This window comes from Hypomesus nipponensis, chromosome 4, assembly GCF_054491055.1.
Source record: "Hypomesus nipponensis isolate SF chromosome 4, ASM5449105v1, whole genome shotgun sequence".
Classification (NCBI taxonomy): domain Eukaryota; kingdom Metazoa; phylum Chordata; class Actinopteri; order Osmeriformes; family Osmeridae; genus Hypomesus; species Hypomesus nipponensis.
Genome location: NC_140364.1, coordinates 2,852,263 through 2,878,961, shown reverse-complemented (window position 1 = coordinate 2,878,961; position 26,699 = coordinate 2,852,263). Strand labels below are relative to the sequence as shown.

At 49.9% G+C, this 26,699-nt stretch overlaps 1 protein-coding gene across 1 annotated transcript in view; it reads left to right on the top strand.

Annotated features, from left to right (window-relative positions):
* Window positions 1-1,866: 1,866 nt before the first annotated feature.
* The window catches only part of LOC146295014 (semaphorin-6D-like), a 58,873-nt gene continuing 34,040 nt past the window's right edge, over window positions 1,867-26,699 (top strand). The window contains exons 1-2 of the mRNA XM_084695680.1: window positions 1,867-2,014; window positions 13,685-13,781. The gene's annotated coding sequence lies outside the window, so the exon portion shown is untranslated. The remainder of the gene's footprint in view (window positions 2,015-13,684; window positions 13,782-26,699) is intronic.

Genomic DNA, 26,699 nt, shown 5'->3' with positions numbered 1-26,699 from the left:
AAACACAAGGATTCATTTGCAGAACATGGATGGTAGTAATGGGAGCATTCATCATTTTATATGGGAGGGGGGGGGTGTGTACTAAGGTGAAGTGAGGAGGGATGAGAGGAAGGAGGAGAGGCAAGGAGATTACGAGATAGGTGTGGTTAGGAGGCGTGGTTAGGAAACGGGAGAGATAAGTAGACAGGAAAGGTCGGGGGGTGAGGTCAGGCAAGGAGACAGGAGAGGTCAAATGGAGAGATCCCAAACCCCAGCATACCCCCCTCCCACCGTCATCCTTGACCCCTCACCCTTTAACCCTGGAGAAGAAACATACTGATTGGCCCCTGTTAGTCTCCGTTGGCGCTTTCTCTGATGGGTCACCATGATGGTCCAGGTTGGATAACCGCCTGGTGTCCGGTGGGTTGTCTCGTGCCAACGCTACCATTCTGCTGAGCGTGTGGCAAACACGACACCGCATGTCATTCACTCAATAGTCTCTTTCCACTGACTGAAATTTCGCGTCTGGGTTTCCAAGACTACAGACAACGCATTATTCCGCTGCTGCCGGTGAATTCCTCCCCTAATGGCACATCTATTGAACCCGCGGCCCTTAAACGGAATGCGCATCTCCCGGCGCGCCGAGAACGAAATGAGCACTACTCAGGCGTGTTTTATACAAGCGGCCGTTCACGGAGTAATGTTGATGTCCACATGGTATACGACAGAATGCGTCTGGTCTCAATCTAAGATGATGATGAATAACTGCATCCCAGTCAAACATGCTCCTTGCAGCAGGTTTCAATCTGGTGACAACATACAGCAAAAACTAGACTCAACATTTGTGTGCTGTTTTATTGTATAGCCTAACATTTGAGTGACCAGATGAGATTTTGTAGGAGACTCACTGGTCGTCTAACACTGGCAGTCCTTAAGTGAAGCTTAAAATCACTTTAACAGGAATTCATTATTCATAACGAAAATAAACAACACTTGTCAGTTTACGCTGCTTTAAATTGATTTGCGGATTTGTTTAACGGTTTGACTACAGATTTTATTTCTCCCGATAAGATGTACCTGATAGCAAATATAATTAGCCCTACCTACTTTTTACCGTAGATTGGCTGAAAAAACGCATTTGTGTCTAATCCCTATGCGGCTCGTGCTGTAATTACCCTAGAGAAGGACACGGTGTAATGTATTGCTAAACTTTGGAAGAAAACGACCCGTGACTTTGAAAAATACGGGAATATAGGAGGCACATGATTGCTGCATGTTTCACCTGCTTGCTCAACCTGAGTGTCGCGCGCCAGCCGCTTTGGAACGAGAGGTCGTTTCAGGAAGCGGGGAAGTTCTCAAGATTGGATTGTTTCGTTTAACTGGCCTCGGCGCGCTGTTGATTTGTGTAATTTGGTAGCATTACAATCCTTGAGACTATCTTAATTAAAAATTAGATGTTTTAGGTGAGCAGTTGACTATATATTTGAACTCTCGTCTCATTTAGGAAGGTTGTATAAACGACATCACAGCAAATGAGGGTTTCAGCTGCAGGGCCTGTTTAGGATTCTTCTAGATTTCTCATCAGACATTCAGCTTTCAGCCAGGAAATTAAATGCTGCACTTTCAAAAACAAACAGCCATTTATGACCAGTATAGAGGTCACGGTGTAAACTTTAGATAAGGAACAATCGAACCTATGGTAAGAGGATCACAGCACACGGAGCGGAGAACCGGGTGGGCTGGCGTGGGAGGAACCACACCGTGCCGCACCCTCTAATTGGCCGCGGGGTTTTTATGCAAACGAGAAGGGTGTGTCCACGGCGAGACATCGCCGCGCCTGGAGTGCTCGTGCCGCCCCGTCTCATTGTATCGTCTGTCCACATTGCCAACACATCGGAGCACCACCGGGGAATTTACTAGAGTACAGGAGCAGAACGGGACGAGTTCTGGCGTCCGCTACTTTGTGGAGACACATTTTAGGATTGTAATATTGCCCTGCTTGCTTGCGTCGTTTGGATTTATATCCAAAGACAAGGTGAGTGAGTGGCCGTTCTTTCGCCTTGGTGCTGTTTGGCAAGGGAGCGTATCCTGCGTCCGTTGGTCTCCCGGTCCTCAGCCCTCCTTCCGTCTGTTCATACAGCTTACGTTTGAATTTAGTCCTGCAGCTTTTCTGTGGAGATGTTCTTTCACATAACCTCAGTTTGAAGCTGCTTGCATATGTTTTGTTTTTGCTCTGTCTCGAATATTTGACTTGACAGCCGCGCGTAGCTCAGACAGGTCTGTGAGATATCAATCAGAAGTGTCATGCCAGGTGGCAAGCGTGGATACTTAGGCTATATGTAAAATAACAACTTTGAACTTGTCATTATGCGATTGAAACAAACATTATTTATAAATTAAATAAAAAACACAACTTGTCTTTTGACGCTTGCACTTAGATTCTGTTTAACGAAGGTAGGCTAATCCGTGTTTAAATAACATCGGTTTGCGCACTGAAATTTAGGCCACCCTGTTTTATTGTGTTTTTTAGTACTAGTCTGAAGACTGTCCGGGATTTCCAAATTCAGTGTATAAGATGATTTAGACGTGCAGTAAGATGTTAATTATGAACAGTTTAGAAGCAATATCTCGTCTCAGTCCTGTCCGCAGGCTGCAACGTGGGTTTATTGCTGGGCTCGGCTGTATAATATACAATAGCCTTAAATATCCATTATTCTAAATAAAGTACAGTAGCCTATTGTTTCCCGTATCGAGCAACTGTCCGCGAAGACAACTTCCACAATAGGCTGGCCGAGCTGTGGACACTGGGAGTCTCATGTAAATCGTGAAATTGAAGTGACTCATTTTATAATCCTCATTAGAATTAGAGTTATTCTGCGGCATATGTCATTTAGTGTGGACACGCCGTTAATAATGTGATTCTTTTGATAACACTTAATGACCGGGTAAATGACTCACAAAACCATGTAACCTTCGCTTAATTTCTGACCAAAAACAAGATCTGAATCCCCTTCGGACACCGAGGAGGCAGTGGCACCATGATGTTATTACACCGTCATGACCGTGGAGATTAGCCCTAGCCTCCCGCCCCCCGTGCCCCCTCCCCAAACCGCTTGTCGTCACCCATTATTTTCCCCAGGAATCACTGCTAAAAGACTCGCCTTTTGTTCTAACCAGAACCCTCACCGCGCTGTTTGCGCAACTAAAGGCCGGATTGAACGATTTGCCCGCCTGCGTCCGACCATCTGTAGGACGGACGGATGAAACAATGTTCCAAATAACCACGTTTTGCGTGTTCCAAGATTATATTCAACGTTCCTCGCAAACGAAGATGCGTCGGGCGCGATAACAGATTGTGTGGCAATTGGTTTGGCAGATCTGGGAGATGGAATCTAATCTTCGTTTCCCCCCCTCAGGTGGCGAATGACTTTATTCATTGTTTCGGTTTAATCCCATTTACTCTCCCATTGTTTTCATTGTTGGCAATGGGCGACATGCTAATTCCGCAATGAATATTCGTACAAAGCTTAACTAAGTAGTTTGTGAGAGACCGGCCGCACCGGAGAAGTCTGTCAGAGCTGGGTGCAGTAATAGGAGAGAGGAATGAGGAGGTCGAAAACAGTGACTAATGTGTGTCCAATTCCCTAATCTATTTTATATTAAATATCCCTCATGTATATCAACCTACAGTTAGTATTACACACTACAGGCCGTCTCTCTCCCCCCTCTTCCTTCTTTCCTTCTCTCTCTCTCTCTCTCTCTCTCTCTCTGTCTCTCTCTCTCTCTCTCTCTCCTCCCTTCTTTTCTGGTCTTTTCCTTCTCCACATCTTGTTCCCTATAGCTCTCTCTTCCCTCTAGGGTTCTCTCTCCCTCCCTTCTTGTTCCCACCCACTCTCTTATTCCCCTGTCTCTCTCTCTCTCTCTCTCTCTCTCTCTCTCTCCCTCCCTCCCTCCATCCTCTCTCCCTCCCCTCATTGCTCCCTCTCTCCTCCCCCTTTCTTCTCTCCTCCCTCTTTCCTCTCTCCCTCTTCCCCTCTATTCTCCCTCTCTCCCTCCACCTCCTCTCTCCCTCCCTCCCCATCTCCCCCCCATCCTTGCTCTTTCCCCCTTCTCTCTCCCTCCCCTCCTCTCTCACTCTATCCTCCCTACCTCTCTCCCTCTCCTCTCTGTCTGAAGAATCACCTGCCAGCCTGGAGGTTGGACCTCATACCTCACCTCACCAGCGTGTCACCTACTCCTCCTTGCAGTCTGCAGACTGGTGTGTGTATGTGTGTGTCACCAGTGAGACTGAGAGCACTAAAGTGGCCTCGCTTTATTATGAAGATCACTCCATCACTGTCACTGTGCTGGCACACAGACACACACACACACACTCTACAGGTACCACCCCCCCCCCCCCCCACACACACACACACTCTACAGGTACCACACGCACACACACACACACACTCTAGACGTACCACACACACACACAGACTCATAGGTATTGCACACATGACAGAACCAGACACACACGCTTCCTAGATCTCATCCCTCTTTATCTGCACCAATCTCTCTCCCCTCCCTCCCTCCCTCCCTCCCTCCCTCCCTCCCTCCCTCCCTCCCTCCCTCCCTCCCTCCCTCCCTCCCTCCCTCCCTCCCTCCCTCCCTCCCTCCCTCCCTCCCTCCCTCCCTCCCTCCCTCCCTCCCTCCCTCCCTCCCTCCCTCCCTCCCTCCCTGCCTCCCTCCCTCCCTCCCTCCTTGTGTCCCTGTGTCTCATCCATTCTCTCGGGCTCTCCGCCCCATCTAGGTTCCTCGTATCTTTGGGTCATTTCATTTCCTCTATCTCTTCATCCCTCCTTCTCCTTGTCTCACCGCCCCCCCCCCCTCTATTATTCATACACGCGGATCTGACGTTTCCTCTCTCCTCTTCTCCTCCTCCTCTCATCCTTTCCTCTTATCCTTCTCTCTCTTCTCCTCCTCTCGGTGTCACCCATCTTGCTGCCATGGCAATGGTTCCAGTCATCACCACAGAGCAGATTACATGCTTGGCTCCTCCATGTGATTGGTCGAGCCCTGTACTGCCGTCGCCCGACCTCATAGGTGTGTCCGTGTGAGTTCCAGAGTCAGACTACTGAGCAGTCTTCGCTGAGTCGCTTTGATCTCCCATTCAGCTGGCTCATCATTTAAAGGAGGGACTTCCTGTCAGGAAAGGTTTGCCCTCAGTAGTCTTGTTACGAGACAGCATAATTTGCTGCTTCTGGGTGGTGTAGCTGACATCAATGCTGGCATACCTCGAAGAACTCTGCCTGTCACGGTGATTGACTGTTGTGATGACTAGCTGGTTTGGTGAATGACTGGTTTAGTGAATGACTGGTTTGGTGAATGACTGGTTTGATGAATGGTTCTTTCTCTCTCTCTCTCTCTCTCTCTCTCTCTCTCTCTCTCTCTCTCTCTCTCTCTCTCTCTCTCTCTCTCTCTCTCTCTCTCTCTCTCTCTCTATGTCTATGTCTCTCTTTATCTGTCTGTTTTTCTTTTTATGCCCTGGACAGGTGTGGTACTGGATCCTAGCCCTAGTACTGGTCTGGTACTGGATCCTAACCTTAGTACTGGTCTGGTACTGGATAATAATCGTATGTTTCTCTTCTGATACAGTGTAGACTGTCAGACAGACTCCTGGAAACACTCACTGAAGCGTGCGTCTACCGACGAATGCACTCGTGTGAAACACACACACACACACACAAACACACAAAAGCATCCAGTACAGCAGTATGTCTGAAATATAGAGGGAGAGCAAGAGAGAGGCAGAGGGGGGGGGGGTGTAGAGAGGGGGGTAGATAGAGACAGAAAGTGTGTGTGTCTGTGAGTACGTGTGTACGTCTACGAGTGCGTGTGTGTGTGAAGGTTTGTGAGTGTGTGTGTGCTACTGAGTCTGTGTTCGTCCATGGAATGGAGCAGTGTTTGTAGTGTAGAGTTCACTGGCTTTCTGACTGTCATTCCCACCCCGATGAGCACTCTGCTGGTCTGGAAGTCTGTGTGCTTGTGTGTCTATCAGTGTCTGCCTGTGTGTGGGGGTGCGTTTGCCCAGTGAGTGTGTCTGTGTGTGTGTCTGTGTGAGTGCGCGCGTGCATCTTTCAGTGTGTGTGTGTGTGTGTGTGTGTGTATGTGTTTGTGAATATGTGTGTATGTGTTTGTGAATGTGTGTTTGTGTGTGTGCCTGGCTCAGGATTACCAATCTGTTTCTGTCTGTTCCATTTGGGGGAAGTCTGGAACAGGTCCACCCTCCTGTTCTGTGGCTGTCATTAGGAACCAGTCACTTTACCAGCTGAGACAAGATCTACCCCCTCCCCTCTGCCTCCAGTTAGAGATGGTCCTCTTTCGGACCACGGTGCAGTGTTCATGCAGAAGGACAGAGCCGGGTGTCTATATTAGGTAACAGGCCGTTCTCACACACCCACACAGCCTGGTTCAGCTAACACCGTCCAGGGTGCGTTTCATTCGGATCACTCTGCACGGCGGTACCAGTGGAAACGTCAACAAAGACGACAACAGTGAGACAAATCCAATGCGCCTCGTTCCGGTTAATACCCCCCCCCCCCAACACCACCGCCATCTCCCTCTCATGATCTCTCTCTGTCTGTCTCTCACTCTCTTCTCCAATCTAGCTCGTGTTTCTCTGGTTGTCTCGCCTTGTTTGCTCTCGAGGTTTGTTTGTGGACCCACACACACGCATACTCTCAGCGCAAGACTGCATGGAATGTGTGACGAGAAGCAGAGGGGGAGGGGGGAGGAAAGGGAGGAGGAAGGACTATTTGGAAGAGAGATTCCTCCAAATTCTTAAGTGTTCCAAAAATGGGGCCTGCACCTCAGAGCAGAGGGAGTACGGGGGTTGGGGTGTGGAGGGCGGGGGAGATGGAGGTGGAGAAAGAGTGGACGTGTGGAGAGCGAGGAGAGTGGTGTGTGTGATGAAAGGGAAGAGTGAGAGGAGCGATGGGCAGGAGTGAGAGAGAGAAAACGAGGGGTGTCCAATGCAAAAAGAGAGGAGGTATTTGAAGTATGATTGATCTTAAGTCTGCTCCAGTTGGGGGAGGAGCGAGCGAGGCGGAGGGAGAAAGAAGCCAGGGAGAGAAGTCCAAAAAAGGCGAAACGAGAAAAGAAAGGTCCAGCTGCAAGCTGCACATGAAGGAGGAGAGATGTTTGTGACAGTTCTAGTTCTTCCTCCCTCTCTTCCTCCCTCTCTCTTTTTCCCTCTCTCTGTCCCCTCTCACTCTCTCTCCCTCCGTCGCTGTCACTCTCTCTCCCTCTCTTTTGTTTTTGTCCTTCTCCATTTCTCCCTCTCCTCTCCCCTCCCCTCCCCTCCCTTATCAGTCTGAGTCTTTCCCCTACCTCCCTTGATCTCTATCCCCCTTCCTCCCCCTTCTTTCCCCTTCTTCCCCAGCTCTCCCGGTCTGCCTCCCTCTCCTCTCCTCCATTTCTATTTCCATCTCACCCTCCCTCCATCTATCCCTCCCTCCCTCCATCTCCAACTCGCCCTCCCTCCATCTCACCCACCCTCCATCTCACCCTCCATCCATCCATCTCTCTCTCCCTCTCACCCTCCCTCCAGCTGATTATGAAGGTGTAATTGCAGTAGGTCTGAGTCAACAGGCAGCAGATGATGAGGCTACTCTCAGCTGCCAGCCTGTCGTCGGGCCAGAGATGCTGTACGTGCGTGCGTGTGTGCACGCGTATGCATGTGTTCGTGTGGTGTCAGTCCAGAGATGGTTCAGAGCAGGATGAGAGACGTGAAATGAGGCAGAAAATGGTGGAGAAGAAGAGAGGGAGGGAGACGGAGGGAGGGAGAGCGGGGGGTGGAGGGAGAGAACAGGGGGGGTGGGTGGAGGGAGAGAGAGAGAGAGAGAGAGGGCAATAGGGTGGGGTAGAGGGAGAGAGAGAGGGAGAGAGAGATCTGTTGGCATTCCTCTGATCTGTGCCGCAGTTTGAGCTCCTCTCACCTGCAGGTCTATTCATCCCTCCTTCACGCCTGGGCATAGACCAGGTCTGAGAGAGAGGGGGAGGGAGAGAGAGTGAGTGAGTGGAGGCGGGTCGGAGGGGGAGAGGGATGGTGATGGGGAGGTGTGAGGACAGACAGAAAGATGACTTTGATCCCAACCCGGCTGCAGGGCAGTCTGAGGGGATAAAGAGATGGAGAGATCATATCAGTAGAGCGGGAACGTTTCAAGGTAGAGCAGGAATCGGTGAACTTGATTTGCCTCCCAGGGTCTGCCTTTATGTTGATTTTCAACATTGTCCCAAAGGTTAAAACTGCCCTTAAGGCCTACCCTAGGTGATGAAATGAGTCAACAAAGTAGTATAAACTTGTGTTGGGTAAAGAGAGCACACACACACACCATAACTTACAAAGTCCACACTGAATCACCTGTAAACCCTGTAAAATCTCTTAACCAGGAAGTTGCAATATTCCTTTCTGACTCACAACCCTCAGTGCCAGGCCGGACGCCTGAGACCTTTCAACTTTGACTGCATTGAACTGTAACTCAGTAGGACTGCAACCAGGAAGTGATGATGACATGGGCCATCATCTCACACTCAGAATGGCAGTTGAAGCTAGCCACCCTGAATCGGTGGAGCAGTTGAAGCTAGCCACCCTGGAGCAGTGGAGCAGTTCAAACTAGCCACCCTGGAGCGGTGGAGCAGTTGAAGCTAGCCACCTTGGAGCGGTGGAGCAGTTGAAGCTAGCCACCTTGGAGCGGAGGAGCAGTTGAAGCTAGCCACCCTGCAGCGGTGGAGCAGTTAAAGCTACCCACCCCGGAGCGGTGGAGCAGTTAAAGCTAGCTACCCTGGGGGAAGGGCAATTCAAGCTAACGACCCAGACAGAATGGCTAACTTAACAACCCTGTGCGGGGGGAAGGGGGGGGGGGACCTTTGGAGTGTGAAGATATCATGTGTGTGTGGAAGCACCTCTGAGTGTTGATACATTGTTTCTCTTTCAATCCAATCCCTGAATGGTGTTAGAACTACACCCTGCTGGTTCTGGATGTTCTCCTGCTGCACGTTCCTTACACACTATTCGAATGTCGCGTTGGATAAAAACATCGGCTGAATAAGAAATATGTATCATCCTAAACCTGTCGCTGGCTAGGTGGAGATGTAGGTGAATATGACTTGTAACTACAGAACTGCAGGCAAAGTGTAGGTGTGTCGCACTGTGTGTAGGCCTATCTGTGTGTTTTTCAAGTATTTTGACACAGCAGTTTTCTAAAGTGTCCAAGACACGCATGCACACACACGTCTGTACTCTATCACTGGCCGATAGTGCTTCTCATTACTCCTCCATAGCTCCATTTACTCAGAATAATGTCCTCTCTTAATTAATAGATAGCTTGCCCGACACTTCATTCTCCTCACTTCCCTTTGTTTGTGTGTGTGTGTGTGCATGTGAGTGTGTGTGAGAGTTTGTGTGTCTATGTGTGCGTATGTGTCCATATGTGTGGCCTTAGACCAGGGCCTGCCTCACCGCATTATTGTATTAACATTGAGAGCTAACATTTTTCTGCCAGTTTTTCAATCCATTGTTCACTGTAAGGCCACACCTCTCCATAGTTTGGATTAGCATGATAATACACGAGTGTAGCCAGCAAGCCACTGAGATCCTCACCTTCATTAACTCTTACGGTAGCGTAACAATTAGCATACCAACCGCACCATTAGTGAGAAAGGATATCATATTCATAGCCAGCTAATTCTCTCTCAAATGTTCAATTATCTTTTTGTTTGAGTGCGCGTACGTATGGGTGCCAGAAATATAATGATAATATTATGCAAATAGCTTTTTTTTATGATGAAGTAAGAGAACAGTAAATCTTGCAATATGATGTTCAAACGGATGGCTGCTGTGTCTCTCTTTACTGCTAACAGCTAACTGTGAATGGCTAACACAGCTAACAGCTAACATGAAGCTGCTAACCATTGAATCCGGTGTCCCAGGGTTGTAGGTTTATTTTCAAATGTGGGTGGGCCAGATTTTTTTTATGACTTTGGCCGTTACTTTTCGAAGTAGAAAGTGAGGAGGACAGATTTTCCATTATCAAAAGTAACCTACACTCCTGTTCTGTCCCCTGTGTTGGTGCTGTTTCCTGCTGTGCTCAGGATTTGAACCAGTGGTAACTCATCACCATGAGCAACAGAACCCTCAAAGCTAACGAGAGTTCACTTTCGCTCCTTGAAACAAACAAAATATACCAACAGTCGTAAAACCAAGTTCAAATCATACAATTTGTTATCAGAATGTTTTTAATCTTGTGAAATGATACCTGACGACAACCAACTATGTCAATATGAATCCATTAAGAGGCCAAGTGAAGCTAATCTTGCCCTCCACTCTAATGCATTCAGTTAGCCAGAGCTGGTGCCCGTTGTTGGTGTCAGCATGGGTAATTAGTAGATGGGTCTCATTGGTCAAATATTGATCTAGACTCAGGGGTACTGGTTAAGTTAGGAAGTCTGTCAGTCTGTCCGTCCCTTTCTCTCTTTCTTACACAATCCCCCTTCTGTTTCTCACAGTTTTTCTCTCTAACTGTCTTCTCTCTCTCAGGGTCTGCCAGGTAGTAAAGAGGTGGCACTATTTCACCAAGTGGAGGTATATGCTGTTTGTTGCAAGATCCCCACAGGGCAGGCGTAGGGATACGCTGTTCGTTATGAGGGAGAGCTGAGACAGCAAGCTGTTTAGCCTGAAGCAGTTCCCATGACCCTAATCACAGTTTTCCCCCAGCCTCTCTCTCTCCTTCTCCCTCTCTCTCTCTCCTGTCTCTCTTTCTTTGCCTCTCCCCCCCCCCCTCTTTCCCCCGTATCTCTTTCACAGTAACTGTATGAAATGTGAAAACAAGTCAGCAGTACAGGGTCTTATAGCTGATGATGAAATCTCCAGATAAGGTTTTCTCTCTGTGACCTCTCCCCGACCTACCCCGTCTCGCTCTCCGTCATGTGCCCTGCAGTAGCACACCACAGACTCCCTCTCTCCTGGAGAGAGAGAGAGACAGATAGAGAAGGATGGAGAGGGGGATAGAGAGACAGAGAGATATGGGGAAGTCGAGCAGGATCAACAGAGAGCGAGAGAGAGAGAGAGAGAGAGAGAGGGTAGAGAGAAGGAGAGACAGAGAGAGGGGAGAGAGAAGATGGAGAGATAGAGAGAGAAGGATAGACAGAGAGAAGACGGAGAGATAAAGAGAGAGCAGGATAGACAGAGAGAAGGGTGGAGAGATAGGGAGCGAGGGTCCTGTCTTGACTAACGATAGTGAGACTGTGTAGGGCTGAGTCTATATTCTGGGCCTTCATGGCCAGTCAACATTGTCACTAACATGCTGTGGTCTTGTTAGACCACTCTAGTCTCCTAAGAGGAGATGTTGTAACTTTATTTCTGCACAGCACTATGTAATTTAGTCATTTAGATGCCTTTGTTGCACGACAGTTGAGATAATGTTGTTGCACTGTGCCTGGTAAATACAGGCTGTTCCTTGACTCTGACCACTGAAATCGTTATTACTTACTTACTAGTAGTAAGAATATTTGTATGTGGCTTTGGATACAATCCTTTGCAAACTGAAATAAAATGGAAAAATGCTATTGGACTAGTCAGTAAACAGAATTCAGTTAAAGAACAAAACAAAACGTGTACCGGTATTGGCATCCTTTTTTTCAGCAACTGCCTCTTTGGAATGTTCTAGAACTGCCAGTTCCGAGATTCAACTTGTGAAATCTTGTTTTATCTGACGTTTTTTTAAGGGACTCGTTTGTTTGACTCGTATAAAAACATGTTTTGAGTGTTATCCAACCCCTAGACCAGGTGTAATGCGACAAGTATTTTTACGGCTGTGTCTGCACAGGGTAGACAGCATTCACATACTGTGTGCTGTATTCTTATAGGCTACTATGCAATAGTTCAAAACATATTTGCTCTGATTGGTCATACGCTTCCATATGCACTCAATAGTGTGGAGTGTTGACCGAGTGTTCCAGTGGTCCAAAACTAAATGTAATCCCCCAAAGTTCTACATTCTAATCCCTCTCACTCATTCTCCCCCGGAGCTCACACACATTCCCTGGCAACGTGGTGAGTGTGTGTGTGTGTGTGTGGAGGGGTGGGGGGGTGTCAGACTGTTTGAAGGCTAGGCTGACCTGATCTGCACCAGGCACTAACACATGCACTCAGGGTAGAACGAAAGGAGAGAGGAAGGGATGGAGGGCCAGAAGGAAGAGGAGAGTTAGAAAGGGAGGAGGATGGGAGGGAGGAAGAGAAAGAGAATGAGGGAAATGGACGGGAAAGAAATGACACACAGACAGAGAGTGAGAGAGAGTGGTTTGTATGACCAATCAGATTGCCATGTTTGTGGTCTGATCCGGTTAGGCTGCAGCACATAGAACACGGGCTGGATTCATGTAGAACTTCATGTAGAACAGGAACTGGATTTTGTTAGAGGGCAAACATCCTGTCCTCAAGGTCAACAGTGCCTTAAACCCAGCAGCAAACTGTTTTAGTTGATGACTACAAATGCGCGCATACACACACACACACACACACACACATATCAGCTCTCTGACATCACACACTACAACCTGTGGATGTGTTTCAAAGGCCAAGCTTGTTTGGCTTGCCTCCCTCTCACTTCCTGCCCTCCCTCCCTCCCTCCCTCCCTCCCTCCCTCCCTCCCTCCCTCCCTCCCTCCCTCCCTCCCTCCCTCCCTCCCTCCCTCCCTCCCTCCCTCCCTCCCTCCCTCCCTCCCTCCCTCCCTCCCACCCTCCCTCCCACCCACCCACCCACTAGCTAGGGGAAGGTCTTCTATGTGTGTTTGGGAATAAGAGGAGGAGAAAAGAGGAAAGAGAGCGGGGGAGAGGGAGAGAGAGAGAACCACAAGGAAGTTGGCCGGGGGGGGGGGGGGGGGAATGCTGGTTCGGGGGCGCAGCGTGTTACTGACAGCAAGAGGCCAAACATCGTGTCAGGTTGAAAGACCCCACTTCAAAAACTTTAAACAGCAACCCCCTCCTCGCTTGCACACACACACACACACACACACACTAACACACACTAACACCAGATGGCAGCTCTGTGGGACTCTTTCTGGCTGGTATGAAGCTGTATAGAGACACAGAAAGAGGCAGAGAGACAGACAGACAGGGGAGGAGGGAGGGAGAGAGAGAGAGAGAGAGAGAGAGAGAGAGAGAGTGTGAGAGAGAGTGAGAGAGAGAGAGAGAGAGAGAGAGAGAGAGAGAGAGAGAGAGAGAGAGAGAGAGAGAGAGAGAGAGAGAGAACGAAAGATTGTGAGAGAACATCAACAGAGAACATCTGCATAAGTGATAATTAATGATAATTATCAATTCAATTGAAGTGAATGGATTTGGTAGACAGAGAAGGGGAGGGAGAGCAGGATAGACAGAGAGAAGGATGTGATATCATTATAATGGTAACAGTTGAGATTGCCTGGTAAAAAAACAGATTGTTCCTTGACTCTGAAATACTGTGTATTTTCCGAAATGCTTTCTAGATGCCTTGTTTGCACGTCACTTTAGATAGACATGTCAGTTAGAGTGTTAAAATGTAAATGTGGGAATCCAGAATCTTCTGTTGCCTTCTGTTCCATGGTCTAACATCCTCTCTCTCTCTCCCTCCTCACGTCTTTCACTGCTTCTCTCTCTTTCTCTCTCTTTCTCTTTCTCTCTGATTCTATAGGAAGTTCTTACTAGTCATACACGCCATGGTTTGGACATTTTCCCTGCTCTGATTGGATCGCCACGCCTCCCTCTGATTGGACAATTCAGAATTGAAGGTAAGAGTGTTTACCGTCTAATTGGACAGAAAAGAACGGATAGAAGTGTGTGTCTGGCCCCTTTGTGTAGGAGTTTGAGTGTATGGTTGCAGCCCTGTGTGTGTGTGGCTTGAGCCCTGTCTGTGTGTGTGTGTGTGTGTCTGGTGACAGCCAGATTAATGGGCCTCATCAGTATCCCCCAGGCCCATTGGTGCGACCCAGACGACCAATCATATGAGTGTTTGTAAAGTGCTTGTCTCAACAGTCCTGGTGTTGGAATCATTCTGCTGGTTAGGAGAATTCAAACACACACAGCGTCACACAAGAACACACACACTATCATGGTGACACACACACACACACGCACACATACACACACAGCATCACAGGAACACACACACACTGTCCCTATCTCTCTCTGTCCATGTCTCTCTCTGTCTCTATCTCACCCTCTATCTTTCTATGTCTCTCAGTTCAGTTCAGAATGCTTTATTGGCATGACAGTTTGGGTTGAGCAATACTGCCAAAGCAGTCAATATTGAAAGGACATTTTAACATATATATCATAACATTTAACAAGGAGTTTAACAATAATAGTCATAATAATAATCTCTCTCTTTATATCTCTGTCCCTGTCTCTCTCTGTCTCTATCTCACTCTCCATCTCTCTATGTCTCTCTCTCTATCTATATCTCTATGTCTCTCTCTCTATCTTTATCTGTCCCTGTCTCTCTATCACTCTCGCTCTCTGGAGCAAAGCCACCGAGAGGGTTTCTACGTATTCTTCTTCTTATTATTACACACCTTCTTCCATGGGAGTCTATGGCAGCCCCTAGAACCGCAGGGTCAGAAGTTGTGAAATTTGTCTCACTCTTCTTCTCGTCAATGTCACCAAGTTTCATGTCTCCCATTCCAACCAACGAGATTCCAACCAGGGGTGTTGGAGACGGAGGGGGGCGGGGTTAGTTGATGGGGGGACGGAGGGCGGGGGTGGTCTAGGATGTGACTGATGGTTCCAAAACATTGCCCCTTGACCCATCCTCCTCTCCTTGAAAGGGAGGGAGGGGTGAGGGGGTGGATTTGGATGTTAGAGGGGGATTATGAATAGGCTGGTTGACATTCTCTTGATGTGTCATATCCACGGAAAACACAAAGTCGAAAAGTTACGCCCCCCTTTCCCCTGGCTTGCTACTGTGCAGTAATCTGATTTAGCAGGAGATTCAGGGTGGGGAGAGGATTGGAGACAAATATATAAAGAGAGACAGACAGAGACAGAGACAGACAGAGACAGACAGAGACAGACAGAGACAGACAGAGACAGACAGAGACAGACAGAGACAGACAGAGACAGACAGAGACAGACAGAGACAGACAGAGACAGACAGAGACAGACAGAGACAGACAGAGACAGACAGAGACAGATGGAGAGATTGTGACAGACAGAGTTTGTGAGATACAGAAACAGAGACTGGCAGACAGAGAGAGAGACAGAGGGAGAGAGAAGGAGAGGAGGTGTAAGCAGGGTAATTGGGGTGACAGCGAGCCTTTTAGGGTAGCAGGAAGTGTGTGTGTGTGTGTGGGGGAGGGAGAGGGGGGGGGGGCTGGTGTCTCTACTATACTGGGGGAGGGGGGGTACAGGACTTTGACATATGTTGTTGTTGTTATTGTTTGTTGTTTGTGATCATCTAAACCCTCATCATGTCAGGATCATTTATGTCTGCTGCTGGATTCAGGTCATCCATTAGTTTCTTCATCCCCCTCCCTCTCCCTCGGTCTCCCTCTCTCTGTCCACCCCCCCTCACCTCTCTGTTTCTCTCTCTCTCTCCATCTCTCTCCATTTCTCTCTCTCTCTCTCTGTCTCTCTGTCTCTCTCTCTCCCTCTCTCTCTCCCTCTCTCTCTGTCTCTCTCTCTGTCTCTCTCCCTCTCTCTCTCTCTCTCTCTCTCTCTCTCTCTCTCTCTCTCTCTCTCTCTCTCTCTCTCTCTCTCTCTCTCTCTCTCTCCATCTCTATTGTTAACATGCTTAGTCAGATGGCCAAAATAAATCGGTGAAACTGTCCCGGTGGTTTTACCAGACATCTGTGTCTGTTGCGGCTGGAAGGAAATCTTCTGGATTTAGAGCCACAGCAAGAGCCTCATTATGGGATGGCGCGTCAAACCCCTCCACCGCAGCATCCTGTGAAACAAGTCTGCTGGGGGGGGGGGGGGTTGAGAGGGTCCGGTTGCCGTGGTAACGGCTGCCTGCCCTGCAACCTGTGACCTCGCAGAGAGCAGGGGATTGTGGGATTTGTCCGTGTCACACCGCGGGGTCAGCCGGGGTTGGAGAGCAGAGCGTCTCCTCGGATTGGCCCTGGGATTTACCATGGCAACATCAATTTTAGCACTCGACCAAGATATTGGATGGAATGTTGTTGTTAGTACTGTGTGGTATTGTATAGAGTGCTTAGTGATGGGGTAATAATATTTTATGGAGTACTTGGTAATAGTGCTGTAGCAGTATAGTTGTTAATACTGTGTGGTATTGTATAGAGTACTTGGTCATAGTACTTTAGTAGTATACTTGTTAGGAGTAAGGATTTTAGTATTAGTTCTGTAGTTGTGTACTATTGATGTAGGTGTATTTCCCAGGAACATCCCAGCTAGCAGGTCTGGTTATCACTTCCAGTGTCTGAGCTGCAGCGTAGCACCAGCATGATATGCTGGCTTCCTTATCTGGGTCCAGCTGGAGGGTGTGTGAGGAGAGACGACTTCAGAGCACATGGTGTGTGACCACCTTCTGGTGCTCGGGGGCTTGGTGGGGGGGATCTGATCCCCTGTAATCCACAGACAGACTCTTGGCATGACAGCGAGGTGGTCCCTCTCCGACTCTCCATGCTGTCCCCCTCCTCCCTCCTCCCTCCCTCCCCCTCCTCCCCCCCCTGCCCCCGTCCTCAACATCAACTCCAGTTAGATTACCCCCCCCCCCCTCCGACCCTCTTACCCCCCCCCCTTCCTACACACCACCCATCCATTAAGTCCTTCGCCCCTAATCCCTCCCCCCCCCCCCCCCTAATACCGCCACCCCCCAGACGCTCCATGCCATGTGAAGGTATTTGGCTGGTCTAAGTGGGCACTGCCCCGACCCCCTCCCCCATCAGGTGGCACAGAGAGAATGGGGTTACTGGGGCGCCAGGCATCCAGACTGGCATTGCCTCTGGGCGTGTGCGTGCATGCATGTGTCAGGGGTCTGAGCGCGTGTGTGGGTGTGCATGTCTGCGTGCGTGTGAGGGGTTTGAGTGTGCGTGAGGATTCGAGCGTGTGTGTGAGGGAGCGTGTGTGTGTGTGTGTGAGGGTGTGTGTGTGTGAGGGTGTGTGTGCGTGTGAGGGTGTGAGCGTGTGTGTGTGGGAGCGGGTGCTGCCGTGTGTGTACTGTTTAGTCGCTGTTGGTCTGTGTCTGGAAGGTGGCCTGATTTGAACAGGAGACAGAGTCTGGCCCAGATATCATCATCATACTGCCACAGGAAGCTCTCCTCTCCAGACCTCCTCTGATCTCCTTTCCCCTGCCGTCCTGTCCTGTCCTGTCCTGACCTCCCCTCTCCCCTCCCCTCCCCTCCCCTCCCCTCCCCTCCCCTCCCCTCCCCTCCCCTCCCCTCCCCTCCCCTCCCCTCCCCTCCCCTCCCCTCCCCTCCCCTCCCCTCCCCTCCCCTCCCCTCCCCTCCTGTCCTCTCCTACCCCCTTCTCTCCCACCCTCCCCTCCTCTCCTCTCCTTTCTTTTCTCGTCTTCTCCCCCACTCCTCTCCTCTTTAAGTTTCCTTTAAGTTCTCTTTTTACGATAATTGAATGAGCGTGTGTGAGTGAAAGAGTGTGTAAATGTGTGTGCGTGGCTCTGTGTGTGTGTGTGATTAGAGGGAGAGCAATGGAGTGATTAGAGGAGAGGAGATCTGACTCCTGCCTTGTGGTGATGGGCTTATCTCTGTCCTCCTTCCACTCATCCCCCTCCCCCCTCCCTCCCCTCTCCTCGCCCCCACAACCATCCCATTAATTCATTAGCTAAAGTGGACCCTCTGGGTTTTCCCCCCTATGTTGCTCTCTCTCTCTCTCTCTCTCTCTCTCTCTCTCTCTCTCTCTCTCTCTCTCTCTCTCTCTCTCTCTCTCTCTCTCTCTCTCTCTCTCTCTCTCTGTCTCTCTCTCATTGACCTTTGTTCCAGGATAGGAGGGTTTTGGTCTCTCTGGAGTGCATTTGATTTGCTTCACTTTCAGTCCTGTGTCCCATAGCTGGGGAATGGCCCATCACTCTCAAAGCTCTGCTTAAGAGTCAAACAAATGCACCTCAATTATTTAGCAGTATTAAAAAAAGTTTTGAAAACAATCTCGATTTTTCAAAAGTATTCCCTTGGCTCACCCTTCTCGTCCAATCAGCACCAGGCGGAGGGGAGGTGCCTGGAGGTTAATTAACATATCCTTATTTCAGGTAGATGCAAATCTCTTTAATTAAACCAATTAATATAATTAAAGGGATATAAAGCTGTCAGATAAGTGCTGGAGGTAGGAAACCCTTTCCTCCCCCCTTTACTCCTCGCTCTGCTGCAGTAGAATTCCCCTCTGCACACACACACAGAAAGCCTGCCTATATGTAATATTTCCACGTCTCAAGGACATGATGCCCCTCCCAAGAAAGCTAATCATGCACTTATATACCCAGTCTCACACGCACACACACACTCACACACACTCTCTCTCACACACACACACACACACACTCGCATACACGCGCACAAAAAACATACACAAACATTTAAAACATACATTTACAGGAGAGCCCGAAAAAGAGGCATTTTTAACACACTGAGATAGGCAGTGGGATTAGCTCCACCCTAGGTGCCTGTTGTGTTCTGCAGTGTGAAGTATGATGTGAGTGAGTGTACTTGGGTGTTTGGCATCTGGCAAAGTGATCGGTGTCAAAATGCATCTTTTTCCTACTGAATGTGTTTGTGTGTGTGTGTGTAAACGCGGGTGTGTGTGTGATCGTGTATGTGTGTGTAAACGTGGGTGTGTGTGTGTAAACGTGGGCGTGTGTGAATAGGATCCAGCAGGTGATTTACCGAGCACAGTAGGAAACCGTTTGTCTCTGTCCTCTTGTCGATTCTTCACTCCTCCTCTTTCTCCTCCTCCTCTTTCCCCTCCTCCTCTTCTCTTCTTCTCCTCACCTCCTCATCTCCTCTCATACTCTGCTCTTCCTCCTCCTCTCGTCCTCTTCTCCTCCTTTTCTTACCTGCTCCTCATCTCCTCTCCTCGTCCCCTCTCTTACTCTCCTCCTCCTCTCCTCTTCCTCCTCTCAACTTTGCGCGCCAACCTTCCTCTCCTCCACTCCTCCCCGTCCCCTCTTCCTCTCTCACCTATTGGCTGCTTCCTGTGTTGAACGCCCCTCCTCGGGAGCTCTCTCTCGCTGTCCCTCGCCTCGTTTCCCTTCACCCCTCGCTCAGCCTTCTCCTATTCTTCCCTCCTTTCATTCCTTAGATGTTGATTCATCCCCCCTGCACTCTTCTTCTCTCGTCCATATCGTTTATCCCCCCCCCCCTCTCTCTCTTTCAACCCCCTCCCTCCTTATCTCTCTTCATCGTCTGCTCTTATTCATCCTGTACTCCACCCTTCTCCTCCTTCGCCCATCTCATCCTACTGTCTCGGACTCCGGTTTCTCTCCCTCCTCTCTTTCTTTTGTTTCTCTTTCTTTTTCTCCCTTCCCCTGCCTGCCCCCCCCCCCCCCCTCAACCTCATCTGTCTGGTCTGTCTGCTTGCGCCGTCGGTGACAGGTGAATGTGACAGGCGAAGGTTTTGTTGTTCATTCTTATCACTCCATCACAGCCACACCTAATGACAACAGACATCCTCCTCTCTCTCTCTCTCTCTCTCTCTCTCTCTCTCTCTCTCTCTCTCTCTCTCTCTCTCTCTCTCTTTCTCTCTCTCTCTCTCTCTCCCTCCCTCCCTCCCTCCCTCCCTCCCTCCCTCCCTCCCTCCCTCCCTCCCTCCCTCCCTCCCTCCCTCCCTCCCTCCCTCCCTCCCTCCCTCCCTCCCTCCCTCCCCCTCTCTCTCTCTCTCTCTCTCTCTCTCTCTCCCTCACCTTCTCTTTCTCTCTCCTGTCTTCAGGAAATAGGCCCCCAGTCATCAGCACACACACACACACACACACACACACCTGGAAACAAACCTGCCTACACACAACAATCATATTATCTGTACTTTCTCTATTACTGTCGTTCTCATGAATGCAAACATGACACCAAGGTTAAACCAGCAGGTGTGTGTGTGTGTGCATGTGTGTACATGTCTAACAGGTGTCCTGGAGGCTGGGAGGTTCTGGAGTGTGACAGTCACACACACACACACACACACACACCCCAGGTGGCAGGGTAGGAAACAGGTGTGTCACACATGGAGCAGTTATGGTGGGGGAGGGGCTGTAGACCCTGAAAGCTTTAACACCCTAACTCCAGTGGACCTCTCCTCCCATCACATCTTCTCTCTCCTCTTCCTCCCTCTCTCTCCTCCTCCTTTCCTCCTCTCCTCCCTCCCTCTCTCTCCTCCTCTCTTCCCTCTCTCTCCTTCTCCTCCTCCTCTCTTCCCTCTCTCTCCTCCTCCTCCTCTCCTCCCTCTATCTCCTCTTCTCTTCCCTCTTTCTCCTTCTCCTCCTCCTCTCTTCCCTCTCTCTCCTCCCTCTCCTCCTCCTCTCCTCCCTCTCCTCCTCCTCTCCTCCCTCTCCTCTTCCTCTCTTCCCTCTCTCTCCTCCTCTTCTCTCTCTCCTCCCTCCCTCCCTTTCTTCCTCCTCTCTTCCCTCTCTCTCTCTCCTCCTCTCTTCCCTCTCTCTCCTCCCTCTCCTCCTCCTCTCCTCCCTCTCCTCCTCCTCTCCTCTCCTCCCTCTCCTCTTCCTCTCCTCCTCCTCTCCTCCCTCTCCTCCTCCTCTCCTCTCCTCCCTCTCCTCTTCCTCTCCTCTTCCTCTCCTTTCTCTCTCCTCCTCTTCTCTTCTCCCCTCTCTCTGCTCCCTCTCTCTCCTCCTCCTCTCTTCCCTCTCGCTCCTCCCTCCCTCTCCTGTTCCTCTCTTCCCCTCTCTCTCCTCCCTCCCTCTCCTCCTCCTCTCTTCCCTCTCTCTCCTCCTCTTCTCTCTCTCTCTCTCTCTCCTCCCTCCCTCTCCTCCTCCTCTCTTCCCTCTCTCTCCTCCTCCTCTCTTCCCTGTCTCTCCTCCCTCCCTCTCCTCCTCCTCTCTTCCCTCTCTCTCCTCCTCCTCTCTTCTCTCTCTCTCCTCCCTCCCTCTCCTCCTCCTCTCTTCTCTCTCTCTCCTCCCTCCCTCTCCTCCTCCTCTCTTCTCTCTCTCTCCTCCCTCCCTCTCCTCCTCCTCTCTTCCCTCTCTCTCCTCCTCTTCTCTTCTCTCTCTCTCCTCCCTCCCTCTCCTCCTCCTCTCTTCTCTCTCTCTCCTCCCTCCCTCTCCTCCTCCTCTCTTCCCTCTCTCTCCTCCTCCTCTCTTCTCTCTCTCTCCTCCCTCCCTTTCCTCCTCCTCTCTTCTCTCTCTCTCCTCCCTCCCTCTCCTCCTCCTCTCTTTCCTTTCTCTCCTCCTCCTCTGCTCCTCTCTCCCCCTGGGGGCCTAATGTGGTTCCCAGGGATAGCCTGGAAAACAGGCTTGAGTGTATCTGATTGAGTGGGTGTGTGGTTGTGTGTGTGTGTGTACATGTTAATGTGTGGTTGGGTGTGTGTGTACATAGTTGTGTGAGTGCGTGTGTGAGTGTGTAAGAGTGTGCGGATGTGTATGTGCATATCTGTGTATGTATGTGTTTATACGTATGTCTGTGTGTGTGTATGTATGTGTGTGTGTGTGTGTGTGTATGTGTGCGTGTGACCACCTCTATTAATCTCCCCTCCAGCCGCTCGGAGAGATAAGGGCCGTCCCAGCAGCCCCCTCTCCAATTCCAGAGGGATTGTGGGTAGAAAAAATGCTGAGAGTAAACAGACTGCTCAGCTGCTTTGTTTGTCACTGTCTGTGTGTGTCTGTGTGGTGTGTGTGTCTGTGTGGTGTTTGTGTCTGTGTGGTGTGTGTGGACATCAGCATAGCTCCAGCCTCATCAGCTCTCTTAAGGCATGGGGTGTTGTGATTCCACTAGAACTAGTGCCCATGTGAACGTAATACTTTTGTAAAGCAGCTAACAGGGTGGGCTTTGGGGCGTATCCTTCCGCCGCGGAGGAACACTACATACTGGGGTGATCCATATGGCTCCATTTCTCAGTGGGGTTCAACACGGCGGCAAAGGTGTTGATGTGTGGCAAAGCGCTCATGCAAACAACTTGACACTGAGCAACACGCCTGCCACATGTCCGTGATGAAGGATCTCCAGATGATTGAGCCACAGACAGACGTCAGGAGATTCCTGACGTTTATAGATTCCTGACGTAGTGCATGTGCCTGTGGCAGGGCATGTGCCTGTGATGCAGCCGGATACTATGACGTTGGCGGATACTATGACTTAATTGGAGTTTGTGCACAGTAGAACTGTTTCACTGTCGGATTAAGGATATATATCCTGCGATAGTATACTAGGAGATATTATCAGACATCCACATGGGTTATCAGTAAACATATTAATTCTTGAACATAGCTAAATTCACTGATCTATACTGAAAGCTGTTTACACTGATACAATAGCTTGAATCAGCTTGGTCTAAAGGGTCTCGTTCATGGCTAATGGAACAGCAATAGGAAATAAAGTCCATACTTTTTTAGAGCTATAGAGATCAGTAAATGTGGTTATGTTCATGAACTACTGTGCATTACTACACAAGTCTGACAACATAAGCAAGTTTGCAATCAGCTCTCCACATCTAATAAACCACATGGTTCACCTCAAATCCAGCAGCATGTACGCTCATTTTAAGGCCGGATCCTCATCCCATCAGTATCCTCCTTGTGTCTCGTCCAATCAGTATCCTCCTTCCTTTTGCCTACAGTGCCTGTGATGCAGCACCTGTGACTTGTCAGGCTAATGTGGTCCTGATTGTTTTGCTGACGTGAGCAGCTCATCAGACCACGTCGCTCGCAGCACTGCAGTCCCTGGAGCGGGAGCTAGACACGAGCCAGCGGATGATCCAGGCACAAAAACTTGAACACACACACACACACCACAGATTCCTGGAATTATAGTTATCTCATAGTTAGATAATCACACACGCCCCTCCTCCACCCCCCCCCCCCCCCCCCTCCAACCCAGCCCCCGGCCTCCCCCCGGGGGCGAGGGTTTCAGACCGCTGCGTTCCCTGGCTAAACGTTAGCTTAGCATGCGTCTCTTTCATGTGCTCCCCCGGAGCCCCCGAGGGCCCTCCATTATTGATGTTCCCCCAGGCAGCGTCACTCTGGAGGGGGGAGGGAGACGAGGGGGGGGGGGGGGGGGGTTCTGTCTGTCAGGAGCAAACGATCCTCCTGTCTCTCTCCTCTCCTCCCCGCTCCTCTCCTCTCTCCTGTTCTCCTGTCCTCACATCCCAGCCCCTTTCCATGGGTCTCTTTTCATCCCCCTTTCCTCCTCTCCTCCACTCTCCTCTCCTACGATCTTCTGACAGCCCTCGTCTCCCATGGCGACGACTGTCAGAACCATCTTCCGTCCCTCGATCCGGACACACGGAAACACACACACACACACACAGACACACACAAGGTGCAACTGTCACATGTCCCCAGTGGCTTGCTCAAACAAACACACGTTTACACATTCTGGAACACACCATTTCTCTGTCTATCTGTCTCCCTTTTACGGACAAACACTCTCTCACACACACTCACACACACACAGACAACCCTGAGGCTGACATAATTATCCACAGACCTCATTATTCCTGCATAAATAAGTTGGATCAATGGTCGCGGGTTGGTGTGTGTGTGTGTTCCCACAACTGGATAATGGTTGTGTTTAAGGATGATATTGAGAGACCACCTGGGACCTTGTAAAATCCCTACCCCTCCACATACGCACACACACACACACACACACACATACACAAACTCACACACATAGTCAGTGGAGGGTTGCATTAACTTCCTGTTGTGTCCCCTCCCCCTGGCCCCCTGCTTGTCAACAACCCTTTGTTTGAAAGCCTTCTACTGGCTCTCCTGCCTGTCAGTCATCTTGCTTGCCTTGCCCTCCCCTGCTAGTTCTCTCTTTTCTCTCTCTTCTCTCCCCCTCTCCTCACTCTCTCTTCCCTCTTCCTCCCCTCCTTTCTCCTCACCCTCTCCTCCCTCCTCTTCCTCCCATCCCCTCTCCTAATTGACTCCTCACCCCAGTGTTCCATAATTGTGTTTTAATCACCTCATTACACCATGTTTTCATATTCAAATGAGCTCAGTCACTCAGACTCCCTCTCCTCCCTCCTCTACTCCCATCCTCCTCTCTTCCTCCCTCCTCCCCTTCTCCCCCTCCTTCCCCTTCTCTCCTTTGTTCTGCAAGGGTCGTTACATGAGCCCATCAGTATTAATTGTGTTTAATGTGCCTGTTAATAACCTATTACCTGTGACCATGAGGGACACGCAAACACACGTATGCACACACTCACACACACACGCACACACACACACACACACACACACACACACATGGGATGACACACAACCTATTTGTCTGTGTGACAACTGTGTGTGTGTGCATTTGCAGTAGAAGAGAGGAACTCACAGAGGTCACAAAAGGGGGAATAGTGTGGTGTGTGTGTGCACGCGTGTGTGTGTGTGTCACTCTGCTGTCACTTCAAGTGTTGGCTATCATAAAAGGTCGGCCATGCCTCATTAGCATAATGAGCGTTTTGTTGGAGGGTCGTTATGGCGACACGGAGCACTGGCGCCGGGTAATGAAAGCTATTTGAACTGGTCTCACACTGGGCTGTGTGTTTGTGTGAGTATTCTGTACGATGACCTTAACTTGACTTAGTTCTCTGTATGATCTATAGGCTTTAGGCCTGTGCACACACACACATACACACACAGACACACACAACCTCCTTAGGGCTGTGTGTCAGAGTACTACCAGACGCTGCATTCATACATGGTCACAGCAACAACTATGTTCCTTATTGTCTCTGTTTCTCTTCCTCTCTGTCTGTCACTCTCTGTTGAAAAGAAGGGATCCTTTCTTCTCTCTCTCCCTTCTCTCCATCTCTGTCCTATCTCTCTCTCTCTCTCTCTCTCTCTCTCTCTCTCTCTCTCTCTCTCTCTCTCTCTTGTAAGGGTGTATGTGCTTGAGAGAGTTTGCAAGTTTGTGTGTGTGTGCATGCCTGTGCATGAGTAAACATTTCAAACCATCTGCTATGTTGTGCCCTCTCTCTCTCTCTCCCTCTCTCTCCCTCTCTCTCTCTCTCTCTCTCTCTCTCTCTCTCTCTCTCTCTCTCTCTCTCTCTCTCTCTCTCTCTCTCTCTCTCTCTCATGGACTGGGCCCTCAGGTGAGCGTGAGTTCTTTAGCCTCTCACACACACTCATGTCTCAGCAGGGGTTTACTCCACTCATATGGTCCCCAGGACCACACACACACACATACACACACACACACTCAATGGTAAGCCTCTATTACCCACAATCCCTTCCTGTAACACAGAGAGGGGAGGGGTTTCCACAGCCAGGCTAGCAGCTCCAGCTCACCATTCAAGTGGAACTAGACACCAAAACCTCTTCATGTTAGCTCAACCCATGAAACACAGATTCATACGCACATTAAACTCTCGTCAATCCCGACATTGAAATCTTTGCCTAAAGTTCATGTTTGTCCTTTTCACATGAAACATTCTTGCCCCTAGTGGTCGAAAGGGTTCAGTTCGTGACGCAGGGGTGCCTGTTTGAGGCGGGAGGGATCACAGGGAGAAGTGGCCTGTACTCATGTGAACACTCATAAAGAATCCCTCACCCACAACGTTTGACCAGGAAGCTGATTTTTCTTTTGAAAGGGTGGAGCTTTGGCATGTCTAGTCGCTCCTCAAGCAAAGCCCAATGAACCGCTTTGCATTTTAATATATACAGTGAGTTGGAAACAGCTCCATCTACAGTAGGGTTTAGAGAGAGAGACAGAGAGAGAGAGAGAGAGAGAGAGAGACAGAGAGAGAGAGACAGAGAGAGAGACGGAGAGAGAGAGACAGAGAGAGAGACAGAGAGAGAGACAGAGAGAGAGACAGAGAGAGAGACAGAGAGAGAGACAGAGAGAGAGACAGAGAGAGAGACAGAGAGGAGTGCTCCATCTACAGCAGGGTTTAGAGGGTAATTGATCCTCTCCTCTCCAGGGGTCAGTCCTCCTCCTGATCCTACTATAGACCCTAAGCAGCTTAAACCACGGGAGAGATCTCCCAGATCCTCCCCAGATCCTACATATAACCCCCCTCACATATCCCCTAGACCCCCCCCCCCCAATACACACACACAAACACACATACCCCTCAGAGAACCCCCACACTCACCCCAGACCTCCTCCTTAGATTAGACCTGAGTTGGCACACACACACACACACACAGAAATACACATGCTCACTTGCTTTTCATAAAAACAAACGTACCTTTATCCAAATCTCGGTTTGGCATGCAGCTGTCTGCTTGTGATTGGCTGATCTACCAGGTGGAGAGAGATACGGGCGGGGAGTCTGTTGCTGTCCCATCAGATGGGTTGTGTGCCAGGCGTGGGTTCGAGTCTGGGGCAGGAACTCATCCTAATATACAGTTATGGAGGGGTGGACCAGTCCTAGTACACATCTATTGAAGAGGGGGCCAGTCCTAGTACACATCTATAGAAGAGGGGGCCAGTCCTAGTACACATCTATAGAAGAGGGGGCCAGTCCTAGTACACATCTATAGAAGAGGGGGCCAGTCCTAGTACACATCTATAGAAGAGGGGGGCAGTCCTAGTACACATCTATAGAAGAGGGGGCCAGTCCTGGTACACATCTATAGAAGAGGGGGCCAGTCC